The 15,504-nt window shown below is 38.9% G+C and overlaps 2 non-coding genes across 2 annotated transcripts; one reads left to right on the top strand and one right to left on the bottom strand.

The window, feature by feature from the left end:
• Nucleotides 1-467: 467 nt before the first annotated feature.
• On the top strand, nt 468-575 carry LOC130959924 (small nucleolar RNA R71). The gene has a single exon (XR_009078913.1). It is a non-coding gene; the product is annotated as a small nucleolar RNA R71 (small nucleolar RNA).
• Nucleotides 576-7,026: 6,451 nt separating this feature from the next.
• LOC130959909 (small nucleolar RNA R71) lies at nt 7,027-7,130 on the bottom strand. Its single transcript, XR_009078899.1, has one exon. It is a non-coding gene; the product is annotated as a small nucleolar RNA R71 (small nucleolar RNA).
• Nucleotides 7,131-15,504: the final 8,374 nt, after the last annotated feature.

The raw sequence follows: 15,504 nt of genomic DNA, 5'->3' as shown, positions 1-15,504 counted from the left end.
TGAGGTCTCTGTTGATCCTTCCATGAGAAATTTGGATGATTTCTCCATGAAGGATTATAGGTGTTTCCATAGGGTTCTCCCATGTAATTCACCTCTTCCATTGATGGGTTTTCAGGATCATAAGCTTCTTCTTCAGATGAAGCGTTTTTAGTACTGCCTGGTGCAGCTTGCATTCCAGACAGAATTTGAGAAATTATATTGACTTGCTGAGTCAATATTTTGTTCTGAGCCAATATGGCATTCAGAGTATCAATCTCAAGAACTCCTTTCTTCTGATTCGTTCCATTGTTCACAGGATTCCTTTCAAAAGTGTACATGAATTGGTTATTTGCAACCATTTCAATGAGTTCTTGAGCTTCTGCAGGCGTCTTTTTCAGATGAAGAGATCCTCTAGCAGAACTGTCCAATGACATCTTAGATAGTTCAGACAGACCATCATAGAAGACACCTATGATGCTCCATTCAGAAAGCATGTCAGAAGGACACTTTCTGATCAATTGTTTGTATCTTTCCCAAGCTTCATAGAGGGATTCACCTTCCTTCTGTCTGAAGGTTTGGACTTCCACTCTAAGCTTACTCAATTTTTTAGGTGGAAAGAACTTTGCCAAGAAGGCATTGACTAGCTTTTCCCAATAGTTCAGGCTTTCTTTAGGTTGTGAGTCCAACCATATCCTAGCTCTGTCTCTTATAGCAAAAGGGAATAGCATAAGTTTGTAGACCTCAGGGTCAACCCCATTGGTCTTGACAGTGTCACAGATTTGTAAGGATTCAGCTAAAAACTGATGAGGATCTTCCAATGGAAGTCCATGGAACTTGCGATTCTGTTGCATTAGAGAAACTAATTGAGGCTTAAGCTCAAAGTTTTTTGCTCCAATGGCAGGGATAGAGATGCTTCTCCCAAAGAAGTCGGGAGTAGGTGCAGTAAAGTCACCCAGCACCTTCCTTGCATTGTTGGCATTGTTGTTGTTTTCGGCTACCATGTCTTCTTCTTGTTTGAAGATTTCTGTTAGGTCCTCTACAGAGAGTTGTGCTTTAGCTTCTCTTAGCTTTCGCTTCAAGGTCCTTTCAGGTTCAGGGTCAGCCTCAACAAGAATGCTTTTGTCTTTGTTCCTGCTCATATGAAAGAGAAGAGAACAAGAAAATATGGAATCCTCGATGTCACAGTATAGAGATTCCTTAAGGTGCCAGAGGAAAAGAAGAATAGAAGGAGGAGGTAGAAGAATTCGAACTTATCAAGAGGGATAGAGTTCGAATTGTGCATTGAGAAGGAGTGTTAGTCCATAAAGAGAAGGATGTGAAAAGAGGGGAAGAAATTTTCGAAAATTAAATTAAAAGATTTTGAAGAAATTTTGAAAAATTGATTGATGATTTTCGAAAACTAAGAGTGGGAAAGAAATTAAGTGATTTTTGAAAAAGATTTTGAAATTAGAAATCAAAAAGATATGATTGAAAAATTAATTTAAAAAAATGTGATAAAAAGATATGATTGAAAAAATATAGTTTTAAAAAGATATGATTGAGAAGATATGATTTGAAAAACAATTTAAAAAGATTTGATTTTGAAAATTAATGACTTGGCTAACAAGAAATTTAAAGATATGATTCAGATATTAAACCTTTCTCAACAGAAAAGGCAACATACTTGAAATGTTGAATCAAATCATTAATTGTTAGCAAGTATTTTTGAAAATGGAAAGAAATTGATTTTGAAAAAAATATGATTGAAAAGACATGATTTGAAAAAGATTTGATTTTGAAAAATTATGAAAACATGAGAAAAATCTGAATTAAAAAACAAAATCTTCCCTCTTGTGCCATCCTGGCGTTAAACGCCCAGAATGGATACCATTCTGGGCGTTTAACGCCCAAAATGCTACCCCTTTGGGCGTTAAACGCCCAGCCAGGTACCCTGGCTGGCGTTTAAACGCCAGTTTTCCTTCCTCACTGGGCGTTTTGAACGCTCAGCTTTTTCTGTGTAATTCCTCTGATGTATGTTCTGAATCTTCAATTCTCTGTATTATTGACTTGAAAAGACACAAATTAAAAAATGTTTTGAATTTTTTTTTAATGATGAGGAATAATCAAAATGCAACTAAAATTAAATAAACAATGCATGCAAGACACCAAACTTAGAAGTTTGTATACTATTGACACTAACAAATTGAGAATGCATATGAGAAACAACAAAACACTCAAGACAAGAGAATTTAAAGATCAGAGCAAGGAAATCATCAAGAACAACTTGAAGATCAAATGAAGAACATAATGAATTCGAAAAATGCAAGAAGAACAGAAACATGCAATTGACACCAAACTTAAAATTAGACACTAGACTCAAACAAGAAACATAAAAATATTTTTTATTTTAAGATTTTATAATTTTTTGGATTTTTCGAAAATTATATGGAAAAGAAAATAAAGAGATTCAAAATTTTTAATAAGAATTCCAAGAATCATGCAATGTTAGTCTAAAGCTTTAGTCTAAAGAAATTAGACATGGCTAGCCAAGCTTCAGCAGGACATTGCATTCAAGAGCTAAATTGATTAGAATCAATCAGCTTTGGTGATGATGAAAACATCACCTTGAAACTCTAGAATTCATTCTTAAAAATTCTGAAGAAAAATACCTAATCTAAGCAACAAGATGAGCCGTCAGTTGTCCAAACTCAAACAATCCCCAGCAACGGCGCCAAAAACTTAGTGCACGAAATTGTGATCATCAATGGCGCCATCAACATGGTACGCTCAATTGCAATCTCAACTCTTTATCACAACTTCGCACAACTAACCAGCAAGTGCACTGGGTCGTCCAAGTAATAAACCTTACGCGAGTAAGGGTCGATCCCACGGAGATTGTTGGTATGAAGCAAGCTATGGTCATCTTGTAAATCTCAGTCAGGCGGATTCAAATGGTTATGAAGGATTGACAACTAAAAGATGAATAAAACATAAAATAAAGATAGAGATACTTATGTAATTCATTGGTGAGAATTTCAGATAAGCGTATGGAGATGCTTTGTCCCTTCCGTCTCTCTGCTTTCCTACTGTCTTCATCCAATCCTTCTTACTCCTTTCCATGGCAAGCTGTATGTTGGGCATCACCGTTGTCAGTGGCTACAGTCCCGTCCTCTCAGTGAAAATGTTCAACGCGCTCTGTCACAGCACGGCTAATCATCTGTCGGTTCTCAATCAGGTTGGAATAGAATCCAGTGATTCTTTTGCGTCTGTCACTAACGCCCAGCCTTCAGGAGTTTGAAGCTCGTCACAGTCATTCAATCCTTGAATCCTACTCAGAATACCACAGACAAGGTTTAGACCTTCCGGATTCTCTTGAATGCTGCCATCAATTCTAGCTTATACCACGAAGATTCCGATTAAGGGATCCAAGAGATAAACATTCAAGCCTTGTTTGCATGTAGAACGGGAGTGGTTGTCAGGCACGCGTTCATAGGTGAGAATGATGATGAGCATCACATAATCATCACATTCATCAAGTTCTTGGGTGTGAATGAATATCTTGGAATAAGAATAAGCTGAATTGAATAGAAGAACAGTAGTAATTGCATTAATACTCGAGGTACAGCAGAGCTCCACACCTTAATCTATGGTGTGTAGAAACTCCACCATTGAAAATACATAAGAACAAGGTCTAGGCATGGCCGAGAGGCCAGCCCCCAATGATCTAAGAACTAGATGTCCAAAGATGATCCTAAGATCTAAAGTGATCAAAAGATTCTTAATACAATAGCAAAAGGTCCTACTAGTAGCTTTAGGGTTTACAGAAATGAGTAAATGACATAAAAATCCACTTTCGGGACCACTTGGTGTGTGCTTGGGCTGAGAATTGAAGTTTTCATGTGTAGAGACTTTTCTTGGAGTTAAACGCCAGCTTTTGTGCCAGTTTGGGCGTTTAACTCCCATTCTTGTGCCAGTTCCGGCGTTTAACGCCAGAATTCTTGAGATGACTTGGAACGCCTGTTTGGGCCATCAAATCTCGGACAAAGTATGAACTATTATACATTGCTGGAAAGCCCAGGATGTCTACTTTCCAACGCAATTAAGAGCTCACCAATTGGGTTTTTGTAGCTCCAGAAAATCCACTTCGAGTGCAGGGAGGTCAGAATCCAACAGCATCTGCAGTCCTTTTCAGCCTCTGAATCAGATTTTTGCTCAGGTCCCTCAATTTCAGCCAGAAAATACCTGAAATCATAGAAAAACACACAAACTTATAGTAAAGTCCGGAAAAATGAATTTTAAATAAAAACTAATAAAAATATAATAAAAACTAACTAAAACATACTAAAAACATACTAAAAACAATGCCAAAAAGCGTATAAATTATCCGCTCATCAGAAAGCCATCATAACCCACGTTAGTTGCCACGTTAGCTACACCAACGTAAGAACTAACGTGGAAGGAAGAGGAAGCTCCAATGTTAGTGGTAAAGTTAACACCACTAACATTGCAAAGGCCACACATAACAACGTTAGGGGCCACGTTAGTGCTACTAACGTGAACTCTAACGTGGAGCAAAGAGGAAATCGCCAACGTTAGAGACACTAACTTTGTCACTAATGTTGGACCAGGCCAAGATTACCTGCGTTAGTGGCCACGTTAATGCCACTAACGTGAAGGATAATGTGGAGCAAGGAATAAGATGCCAACGTTAGTGACACTAACTTTGTCACTAACGTTGGAGATGGCAAAATACACCCACGTTAGTAGCCACGTTAATGCCATTAACGTGAGCACTAACGTGGAAGAGAAGGAATTTTGTAGCGTTAGTGACAAAGTTAGTGTCACTAACGCCTTCGTGTCATGGCATGCCTACGTTAATGGTCACGTTAGTGAGACCACTAACGCGGGAAAAAGGGCAAGAATGTAGCGTTATTGGCAAAGTTAGTGCCAATAACGCTAGCGAAGGATAGAAAGGCTACGTTAGTGGTCATGTTAATACCACTAACGTTGGGGTTAATGCGGCTCAATTGAGTTGGGACGTTAGTGACAAAGTTAATGTCACTAACGTCTTCGAACCATAATTTACACTTAACGTAAACACCACTAATGTCCTGACTAACTGCATACCATGCCTAACTCACTCTTCTTCTACAAGTAAAACTGAGCCTACTGAAGATTGTAACTGCTTCAACTAAAGATCAAAGGCCCATATCCAAGACTTGAAGAGTTAACTAGAAGATCAGAAGAGTAGTATATATAGGGGTAATTTTAAACTAGAAAGGAAATTGGCATTATTGGAAGCTACACTCTATATATTTTACTTTACCTGCACTTTCTAGTTTATTTTAGAATGCACTTTTCTTTCTTGTTTTCCATTCCCAGAGCTATGAACAACTAAATCCCTTTTCATTGGGTTAGGGAGCTCTGTTGTAATTTGATGGATCAATTATAGTTTTCATTCTTCTTCCTCTTTCTTTTCTCTTGATTTTACTAGAAAGCTTTCAGTTTTCAACCAATTGGTTAGTTATCTTGGAAAAGAGACTCTCTATATTTGGATGTCCTTTGAGCCTTGGAAGAGGAATGAGGAGATCATGCTATAAATGCTTTCTCATGTTGGACCGAATTGGAGTTTGGATAGATATAGTGACATATAATCCTACCAACACTTTGATTTGGAAATACATGTGGTATAATCAGTGACCATACTTCATCTCTTCCTATAAGCAATTAAATTAAGGAATTGGGCAATTGTTCAAGCTTAGAGAGATTGGGTTGCCAAGGAATTAGGATTCAATCACTTAAGATTTCCAAGGAGATCAATGAATGCATTGATTGAGAAAGAGATGAAGATGAACTTGATCCGAAGAATGCAACATCTCCTAAGCCCAATGAATTCCCCATCTCTGATCTTACCCATTCTCTTTTTTTTCTGTTACTTTCATGCTCATCTCCCCAACTCCCCATTTAAGATTCTGCAACTTTACATTCCATGTCATTTATCTTTCCCGCATTTAAATTTCTGCAATTCTCAACTCAATTTGGCTTAGCTTGACTAGAACACTCCTCTAATTAAAATTGCTCGACCAATCAATCCCTGTGGGATTCGACCTTACTCTATTGTGAGTTTTTACTTAACGATAATTCGGTATACTTGCCGAGGGAAATTTGTTGAGAGACAAGTTTCCGTGCATCAAGTTTATGGCGCCGTTGCCGGGGATTGATTTTGTATCGACAATGATTAAATTAGAGGATAACTAGATTGAGCAAATTTCTTTTGTTTTGTTTATTTTGTTTTTATCATTTACTTTCAGTCTCAGCCATTTTCATTTATTATTTCCTTTTGTTTTATTTTCTCAGTTAATTCACAACTATGTCAACTAATCCACTAACTGTTTGATAAATTGCTTCACTCACACTAACAGTAACCTTAACAAGAGTGATTTCTACACTTTTCTCTTGCTTGTGTAATCTGTTGATTGTATGACAGGTAGAAGAAGAGGAGCTTCAACCTCCTTTGAATCTAAACCTGAGAGGACCTTCTTTAGATTAAGGAGGGAAGCAAGAGGGAAGAGGGTCATTGGTACTGAGAAAGAAGAGGAGGATTTTGAGACAGACATGGAAGAGAACATGGAAAACCACCATGAGGAGGAGACACACAACCATGCCAGAGAAGGTCCAGCAGATCATGCTGGGCAGAAAATAAGAGTTCTAGGCTCTTATATTAATCAAAATCCAGGAAACTGTGGAAGTAGCGTCGAAAAACCAACTATACATGCCAATAACTTTGAACTGAAGCCCCAACTCATCACCCTTGTCCAGAACAACTGTTCATTTGGAGGAAGCGCCCAAGAAGACCCCAATCAACATTTAACCACCTTCCTAAGAATATGTGATACTGTAAAGTCTAATGGGGTTCATCCTAACACCTATAGATTGCTTTTGTTGCCTTTTTCACTCAAGGACAAAGCATCTAAATGGCTAGAATCCTTCCCGAAAGAGAGTTTAACAACTTGGGAAGATGTGGTGAACAAGTTCTTGGCGAGATTCTATCCTCCTCAAAGGATCAACAGGTTGAGAGCTGAGGTACAAACCTTCAGGCAATAAGATGGTGAAACTCTCTATGAGGCATGGGAGAGGTTTAAGGACTTAACAAGAAGGTGCCCTCCAGACATGTTCAATGAACGAGTGCAACTACACATTTTCTATGAAGGCTTGTCTTACGAATCAAAGAAGGTTGTAGACCACTCTTCTGGGGGATCTCTAAACAAAAAGAAGACCATTGAAGAAGCCATAGATGTCATTGAGACTGTAGCTGAGAATGACTACTTTTATGCTTCTAAGAAGAGCAACACTCGAGGAGTAATGGAGTTGAACCATATGGATGCACTGCTAGTTCAAAACAAGATGATTACCAAGCAGTTGGCTGACCTTACCAAGCAGATGGAGAGGAACCAAGTTGCAGCAGTCAGCACCCCACCACCAACTCAAGAAAGAGTGAATACAGAGGAAGGAGGTGACTGGGAACAAGCCAACTATATTGGGAACTCACCCAAGCAATCACATGATCCATACTCTAAGACCTATAATTCTGGTTGGAAGAACCATCCAAACTTTGGGTGGGAAAATCAACAAGACCAAAGCCAAGATCAGAGACGTCACAACCCCAACAATAATGCAGCATACCAACATTCCACACAGAGATCATATCAACACCCACCTAACAACACTTCTCAGCAGCCATATCAAACCCAAAATGGCCAGTCTCAACCCTCTAACCTCAACCCACCATCACCATCCGAAGATAGACTCTCCAGAATTGAGACCTTGCTCGAAGGCATATGCAAGGAAGTTCAAGACAATAGAGTGTTCAAGGATGAAGTACGAGCTAATATAAAGAATCAGGGGGACACCATCAAGAGGCTCGAATCTCAAGTAGGATATCTTTCTCAGTAGTTCCCTAAGCCTACTGATAGTTTCCCAAGTGACACAAAGAAAAATCCGAGAGGAGAAGCAAAGAAAGTGAGATGGGAAGAATGCAAGATGGTCACTATAAGTGATGAGGAGAATTTGGAAGAAGTGAACAAACCATCAGGGCACCCCCCAAGGTGGTTTAAAAGCGCATTCAGATGAGAAAGACTAAGGAGATGAGCTTACACAAAGAAAAGAGCCAGAGGAGAAGGAGGCATTGAACCCCTATGCACCCAAAACACCATTTCTCCAAAGACTCAAGGGGGTGTAGAAGGGAAAGTAAACTCAAGATTCCTCGATATGTTTGCATCCCTCCATGTAAACATACCATTCATCAAGGCTCTCGAACAAATGCCCTCATACATTAAGTGTATGAAGGAGCTTGATAAACCCCATATTTAGGGTTTATCTTGTATTGATTTTAGGAGATTTTATCACCTTTTACCCACATTTATTCAATGAAATAGCATGGTTTCATGATTGTCTCCCAATTTGTGCTTAAGTGTGAAAACATGCTTTTTAAGCCTTTAACTTGATGATTTTAATCTCTCTTTGATTCCACTAGATGCCTTGATGTGCTTGTTAGTGATTTCAGATTCCACTAGGTTTTAATCTTTGCTTTCTTCTACTCATATCTTCTCAATTCCTTGTAGTTACATTCATCCTTCTTCTATTCTTTTGTTGTAATCTCTTTTATGTTGTTCTTGTATTTTGTTGTAGATCTACTTTTGTTTTTTCTACTCTTTTTCAATTCAATCAAGGTAATTTATAATAAATATGTTCTTTTTTATTGTTGTTGTTAATTCTTTTCAATAATTATTGTTAGATTCTATTCTTGCTATCAATTTACTATGCTTTTCTTTTGTGCCTTCCAAGTGTTCGATAAAATGCTTGGTTGGATTTTAGAGTATAGTTTTATGCTCTTGGCTTGGAAAGGTAACTTAGAGACTCTTGAGTTACTAATGTCCAAGTGATTGATGATTGGGAGCCATTGACTCTAGTTCTCACTAATTGAATTAGTGGAGAGTTAGGACCTATGGACTAGGATTGATATAGCTCATTTGACTTTCCTTTACTAGTTAGAGGATGACTTAATGGGATTAATCCTTGCCAATTCTCATATTGTGGCTAGTGATTAGGATAGAGATCATTGACCACCAATCCTTGCCAAGACCTTTTTAGCCATTAGTTTACTTTCTTGCCATTTATCTTTCATGTTTCTTATTAAAACCCCAAAAATAACTCATAACCAATAACAAGACACTTTATTGTAATTCCTAGGGATAACGACCCGAGGTTCAATACTTTGGTTTATAAAATTTAGGGGTTTGTTACCTGTGACAAACAATCTTTTGTATGAAAGGATTATTGTTTGGTTTAGAAACTATACTTTACAACGAGATTTCATTAGTGAAATTCTAAACCATCAAAAATCCAATCATCAAAATGGCGCCGTTTTCGGGGACTTGCAATGGTGTTATGGTATTGGTTATTGTATATATGTGAATATTGTGAATAGCTTGCTTTTTGGATTGCTTGTTAGTTTTTGCTAGTCTTAGTATTTTGTTTCATTATTTCTTATTAGTTTTTGTTTCTTATTTTCTCTTGCTACCATGAATTCTCACTTTGGCTATGAGTGTGATTACAACTATGTTGTAGGGAATGAGAGCTTCACTGAGGATGTATATCAAGGATGGGATAACCAAAGGTGGGAGGAGTCATATGCATATGATCAATCCTCATGGTAACAACCTCCACTAATGCACTATAAAGAAGAGCCATTCTATGATGCATACCAATCCAATGGTTATGGTGAATCCACTTGTGACTTTCAAGAACCACCACCATATGCCTTTGATCCATACCCTTAACATAACCCTCAACCATACTCACAAGCCCCTTCTTACCAACCACCTTCATATGACCCTAATCCATATCCATTCCACCAATAACCATATGAGCCATATGAACCACACATAGAGCCGCTACCATTCCAACCTCAATACTTCCAAGAACCACCTCCAATAAATGAACATTTTCAACCACAAGATGAAGTCTACCTTTCACCACAACCTCACATGGAAGAATATTCATTTCCATCGGTCCAAAAGCCATATGATCCCTATCATGATATCCAAGTAGAACAAGAGTCAAGGGATTGTCTCAAAGAAGAGATGAAAAGGGATCGTCTCAAGGAAGCATTGGATCAATTTCAAGCAACCATGGAGTGTGTTGTGCAACAAGTGGGAAGAGTGGAAAACATTGAACCACCACAACTCTACCAAGAAGAGCCACCTTTCTACTATGAACCCTTCCCCCAAAATGATGAATCATTCCATCCACCCCAATCTCTAATGGATGAAACCCTTGGTGTTCTTGTTCAAGGGCAAGAAGAGATGAAAAGGGATGTGCAAAATTTTATGGCCGCCTTGGATGCGGTAACAAATCAATTAGCCTCCCAATGCTTGAACACTCAAGGAACTCCCATGGCTACATGTGGAGAATCGAATGAAGAACATAGCATGAAAGAGAGATTGGAAACTTCAGTGGGAAATGAAATGAGGGGTGTTGCTTGGTGGACGAAATTGTGATTCATTCTTTTCACTTCAACAATCCCAGGTAATTGCTCCAAAAACTTGGTGTCAATGCCATGGTTCACAACTTCGCACAACTAACCAGCAAGTGCACTGGGTCGTCCAAGTAATACCTTACGTGAGTAAGGGTCGATCCCACGGAGATTGTTGGTATGAAGCAAGCTATGGTCATCTTATAAATCTCAGTCAGGCTTATCCATGTGGTTATGGGAGATTAGATAATTAAAAGATAAATAAAATAGGATAGAAATACTTATGTAATTCAATGGTGGGAATTTCAGATAGGCGTATGAAGATGCTGTGCTCCTCTTGAATCTCTGCTTTCCTGCTGCTTTCATCTATTCTTCTTACTCCTTTCCATGGCAAGCTGTTTGTAGGGCATCACCGTTGTCAATGGCTACATCCCATCCTCTCAGTGAAAAAGGTCCAAAAGCTCTGTCACGGCACGGCTAATCATCTGTCGGTTCTCAATCAGGCTGGAATAGAATCCCTTGATTCTTTTGCGTTTGTCATCATGCCTAGCCTTCAGGAGTTTGAAGCTCGTCACAGTCATTCAATCCCAGAATCCTACTCGGAATACCATAGACAAGGTTTAGACTTTCCGGATTCTCAAGAATGCTGCCATCAATTCTAGCTTATACCACGAAGATTCTGTTGGGGAATCTAAGAGATATGCGCCCGGCCTAAGGTAGAACGGAAGTGGTTGTCAGTAACGCGGGTTTGATGAGCGGATAATTTGTACGCTTTTTGGCATTGTTTTTAGTATGTTTTTGGTAGTTTTAGTTGAGTTCTTAGTATATTTTTATTAGTTTTTAGTTAAAATTCACTTTTCTGGACTTTACTATGAGTTTGTGTGTTTTTCTGTGATTTCAGGTATTTTCTGGCTGAAATTGAGGGACCTGAGCAAAAATCTGATTCAGAGACTGAAAAGGACTGCAGATGCTGTTGGATTCTGACCTCCCTGCATTCGAAGTGGATTTTCTGGAGCTACAGAAGCCCAATTGGCGCGCTCTCAACGGCGTTGGAAAGTAGACATCCTGGGCTTTCCAGCAATATATAATAGTCCATACTTTGCCCAAGATTTGATGGCCCAAACCGGCGTTCAAAGTCACCTTCAGAATTCCCAGCGTTAAACGCCGGAACTGGCACCAAAATGGGAGTTAAACGCCCAAACTGGCATAAAAGCTGGCGTTTAACTCCAAGAAGAGTCTCTACACGAAAATGCTTCATTGCTCAGCCCAAGCACACACCAAGTGGGCCCGGAAGTGAATTTTTATGTCATTTACTCATCTATGTACACCTTAGGCTACTAGTTCTCTATATATAGGACCTTTTTACTATTGTATTTACATCTTGGTAGCTATCTTTGAGTTTCATGCTATCTTAGATCATTGGGGGCTGGCCTCACGGCCATGCCTAGACTTTGTTCTTATGTATTTTCAACGGTGGAGTTTCTACACACCATAGATTAAGGTGTGGAGCTCTGCTGTACCTCGAGTATTAATGCAATTACTATTGTTCTTCTATTCAATTCCGCTTGTTCTTTGTCCAAGATATCACTTGTTATTCAACTTGATGAATGTGATGATCCGTGACACTCATCATCATTCTCACTCATGAACAAAGTGACTGACAACCACTCTTGTTCTACAAGCAACAAGGCTCTAGTGTTTATCTCTTGGATTCCTGATACACGATGCATGGTTGATCGCCTGACAACCGAGTGCTCGCCTGACAAACGAGCCAGCCATTCCGTGAGATCAGAGTCTTTGTGGTATAGGCGAGAACTGATGGCGGCATTCAAGAGAATCCGGAAGGTCTAACCTTGTCTGTGGTATTCTGAGTAGGATTCAATGATTGAATGACTGTGACGTGCTTCAAACTCCTAGCAGGCGGGGCGTTAGTGACAGACGCAAAAGAATCGATGGATTCTATTCCGGCCTGACCGAGAACCGACAGCTGATTAGCCATATGCTGTGACAGAGCATAGGAACATTTTCACTGAGAGGATGGGAGGTAGCCACTGACAACGGTGAAACCCTTGCATAAGCTTGCCATGGAAAGGAGTAAGAAGGATTGGAAGAAGACAGTGGGAAAGCAGAGAGACGGAAGGGAAAGCATCTTCATTCGCTTATCTGAAGCTCTCACCAATGATATACATAAGTATCTCTATCTTTATCTTTATGTTTTATTCATCATCTATACCCATTTGAGTCTGCCTGACTAAGATTTACAAGGTGACCATAGCTTGCTTCATAGCAACAATCTCCGTGGGATCGACCCTTACTCGCGTAAGGTTTATTACTTGGACGACCCAGTGCACTTGCTGGTTAGTTGTGCGAAGTTGTGTTTATGCCATGGTATTGAGCACCAAGTCTTTGGAGCCATTACTAGGGATTGTTTGAGTTGTAGTGATCACAATTTCGTGCACCAAGTTTTTGGCGCCGTTGCCGGGGATTGTTCGAGTTTTGAGCAAGCTTTTGGTCCGGTAACATCAGTGCCAAAATCCGGCAATAGCACCAAGTTTTTGGCGCCGTTGCCGGGGATTGTTTGTGTATGGACAACTGACGGTTCATCTTGTTGCTTAGATTAGGTATTTTTTTCAGAGTTCTTAAAAATGAATTCTAGTGTTTCATGATGATTTGTTGAAATCTGGCTGGCTGAAAAGCCATGTCTAATCTTATTGGACCGAGGTTTCAACTAATCATCACAATAGCTTGTTGATTCCTATCAAACTTGCTATTGGAGCAATGATCTGCTAAGGCTTGGCTGGCCATTGGCCATGTCTAGTGTTTTGGACCGAAGTTTTCTTTGAAAGCTTGGCTGGCTGTGAAGCCATGTCTAATTCCTGGACCGGAGTCTTAGACTAGCATTGCAATGATTCCTGGAAATTCAATTTGAGAATTCTGAAACCTTTATTTTCTATTTTATATAATTTTCGAAAAAGCACAAAAAAATTACAAAATCATAAAAACCAAAAAAATATTTTATGTTTCTTGTTTGAGTCTAGTGTCTAATTTTAAGTTTGGTGTCTTGCATGCCTTGTTTATTTGATCTTGGTTCTATTTTCAAGTCAATAGTACAGGGGACTGAAGATTCAGAACATGCAGCAGAGGAATTACACAGAAAAACTGGGCGTTCAAAACGCCCAGTGAAGAAGGACAGACTGGCGTTTAAACGCCAGCCAGGGTACCTGTTGGGCGTTTAACGCCCAAAAAGGTAGCATTTTGGGTGTTAAACGCCAGAATGGATACCATTCTGGGCGTTTAACGCCAGGATGGCACAAGGGGGAGGATTTTGTTTTCAAATCAATTTTTTTTCAAGTTTTCAAAGTTTTTCAAAATCAAATCTTTTCAAATCAAATCTTTTCAATCAAATGTTTTCAAAATCAATTTCTTTCCTTTTTCAAAGATACTTACTAACAATTAATGATTTGATTGAACATTTCAAGTATGTTGCCTTTTCTGTTGAGAGAGGTTTAATGTTTAAATCATATCTTTTCTTGTTAGGCAAGTCATTAATTTTTCAAAATCAAATCTTTTTTAAAATGTTTTTCAAGTCATATCTTCTCAATCACATCTTTTTAAAAGCATAACTTTTTCAATCAAATCTTTTTAATCACATCTTTTTTCAAAAAGTTTTCAATCATATCTTTTTAATTTCTAATTTCAAAATCTTTTTCAAAAATTACTTGATTTCTTTTCCACTTTGAGTTTTCGAAAATTTTCAATCAATTTTTCAAAATGTTTTTAATCTTTTTAATTAATTTTCGAAAGTTCTCTTCCCCTCTTCTCACATCCTTCTATTTATGGAGTATCACTCCTTCTCAATGCACAATTCGAACTCTATCTGATTAAGTTCGAATTCTTCTACCTCTTTCTTTTATTTTTCTGTTCTTCTGACACCTCAAGGAATCTCTATACTGTGACATAGAGGATTCCACATTTTCTTGTTCTCTTCTCTTTCATATGAGCAGGAGCAGAGACAAAGACATTCTTGTTGAAGCTGACCCTGAACCTGAGAGGACCTTGAAGCGAAAGCTAAGAGAAGCTAAGGCACAACTCTCTGTAGAGAACCTAACCGAATTCTTCAAAGAAGAAGAACACATGGCAGCCGAAAATAACAACAATGCAAACAATGCAAGGAAGGTGCTGGGTGACTTTACTGCACCTACTCCCGACTTCTATGGGAGAAGCATCTCTATCCCTGCCATTGGAGCAAACAACTTTGAGCTTAAGCCTCAATTAGTTTCTCTAATGCAACAGAATTGCAAGTTCCATGGACTTCCATTGGAAGATCCTCATCAGTTCTTAGCTGAATTCTTGCAAATCTGTGACACTGTCAAGACTAATGGGGTTGACCCTGAGGTCTACAGACTTATGCTATTCCCTTTTGCTGTAAGAGACAGAGCTAGGATATGGTTGGACTCACAACCTAAAGAAAGCCTGGACTCATGGGAAAAGCTAGTCAATGCCTTCTTGGCAAAGTTCTTTCCACCTCAAAAATTGAGTAAGCTTAGAGTGAAAGTCCAAACCTTCAGACAGAAGGATGGAGAATCCCTCTATGAAGCTTGGGAAAGATACAAACAATTGATCAGAAAGTGTCCATCTGATATGCTCTCTGAATGGAGCATCATAGGTATTTTCTATGATGGTCTCTCTGAACTATCCAAGATGTCTTTGGATAGCTCTGCTGGAGGATCTCTTCATCTGAAGAAGACGCCTACAGAAGCTCAAGAGCTAATTGAAATGGTTGCAAATAACCAATTCATGTACACTTCTGAAAGGAATCCTGTGAACAATGGGACTAGTCAGAAGAAAGGAGTTCTTGAGATTGATGCTCTGAATGCCATATTGGCTCAGAACAAGATATTGACTCAACAAGTCAATTTGATTTCTCAAAGTCTGTCTGGAATGCAAAATGCACCAAGCAGTACTAAGGATGCTTCATCTAAGGAAGAAGGTTATGATCCTGAGAACCCTTC

Source organism: Arachis stenosperma, unplaced genomic scaffold (genome assembly GCF_014773155.1).
Source record: "Arachis stenosperma cultivar V10309 unplaced genomic scaffold, arast.V10309.gnm1.PFL2 arast.V10309.gnm1.Scaffold_100025, whole genome shotgun sequence".
Classification (NCBI taxonomy): Eukaryota; Viridiplantae; Streptophyta; class Magnoliopsida; order Fabales; family Fabaceae; genus Arachis; species Arachis stenosperma.
Note: the sequence above shows the minus strand (reverse complement) of the source record. Positions and strands in the feature narration are given on the sequence as shown.